The 1641-nt window shown below is 45.5% G+C and overlaps 1 protein-coding gene across 1 annotated transcript in view; it reads left to right on the plus strand.

The window, feature by feature from the left end:
- Positions 1–1641, plus strand: part of TMEM43 (transmembrane protein 43) — a 372149-nt gene that overhangs the window by 220067 nt on the left and 150441 nt on the right. The window lies entirely within an intron of this gene.

Genomic DNA, 1641 nt, shown 5'->3' on the forward strand with positions numbered 1-1641 from the left:
GCAGCACAGCTGGAGAAATCACAGTGCAAATTGTTGCCATTCACAGTAAGTCTCCCTCCAACCCTGATGGAGTAGCAGTATTAAACGCCAGCATGCCAGGCTGGCAGCAAAGTCTTGTGGCTTTTATTTTAATTTTTTTTTCAATTGGTTGGAAACAGAAATGCTGAGGTACTGACAGGCTGACTCCTGTTCTTACCCCTGCCATCAAAATGGTTCCAAAGAATGTTTATCAATCAGGTGATAGGCGCTTTATATATAAAAATATAAATATAAATATATATATTAAAAAAAAAATCAGAGGAGGAAATTTTCCTAATATCCAACCTCCCCAGGAGCAGCTTAAGGCCATTACCTTGTTTTATTACTATTAACAGGGAGCAGAGGCCGACTCCTGCCTTGCTACAACCTCCTTTCAGTAGAGAGCAATGAGATTTCCCCTGAGCCTCCTCCACTCTGAACCATCCCAGCTCCCTCAGCCGCTCCCCATCAGACTTGTGCTCCAGGCCCCTCACAGCCCCGTTGCCCTTCCCTGAATACATTCCAGGACCTCGATGTCCTTCTTGTACTGAGTGAACCCCTCAGTAGTCAACTGAACATAGTACTCAATCCCAATCCCTCTGCAAAGGACACACTACTGATATATGTGATATACACATTTCTAAGTTACATGTCGTACATATGTGGGCTCAAACACGCCACCATTCATTCACTGTGTCTGTTGCTGCAGCTCTTGCTTGTTTAGGACCAATCTCTTCAGGATTTTCTCCTGTTCAGTGGAAGATTTTAAATCAGTTCATCGGTGGTTTTTCAAGCTCCGTTTATATGTTTCCAACCCTGGAAAGGCCCACGCCACGCTACCAGAAGACAGCCTCATGGCAGCAAACCTGTACAACTTTCTGAGATCCCCATTAGGAAAAAATAGGATATTAGGAACAACTTCTTCTCTGAAGGAGTTGAGATGCACTGGCAGAGGCTGCCCAGGGTGGTGGTGGAGTCACTGTCCCTGTAGGTGTTCAAGAAATGTGGAGATGTGGCACTGAGGGATGTGGTTATGGGCATGGTGGAGGCGGGTTGGGGTTGGACTTGGACATCTTAGAGGTCTTTTCCAGCCTTAACAGTTCTATGATTCTGCTGCTCCAGGACTATGGGCTTCGGAGATGACTCGATGGTGCCCAGGCAGCCCCCATGGCTGCAGACCTGGGGAGCAACAGAAGCTGGATTGGGTGGGGGAAGGAAGCCCTGGGGGGTCACAGAAATGGTTTGCAAGGGGTACTGAGGGATGGGAGGGCTTTGTGCCTTCTCTTCCCCCCGGGGAAGTGAAGCTTAGCTTGATGCAATGCAAAGGCATTAGATTGAGAAATTCTGATACGGCTAAAATCCCAGACCCTTAAGATTGAGCTTATTGGAATGAGAACTGCTTGCTTGTTCAGACAGGGAATTACCTTAGAATGTTTAGTACCATGGAAACAAACAAAATTTACAACCTTCATTTTACTATTATGACCTAAATATGCACTGGGACACATTAGAGGTCTAAATTTTGGACAACTTCTTTAGATTTAAGTTCCAGTAAATTCCAGCTTTCTACTTCAGAAGAGGGAGGAAAATCACATATTTACTCACGTGCAAGTAAAACAGTGC

Source organism: Tympanuchus pallidicinctus, unplaced genomic scaffold, assembly GCF_026119805.1.
Source record: "Tympanuchus pallidicinctus isolate F22 unplaced genomic scaffold, pur_lepc_1.0 scaffold17, whole genome shotgun sequence".
NCBI classification, from domain to species: domain Eukaryota; kingdom Metazoa; phylum Chordata; class Aves; order Galliformes; family Phasianidae; genus Tympanuchus; species Tympanuchus pallidicinctus.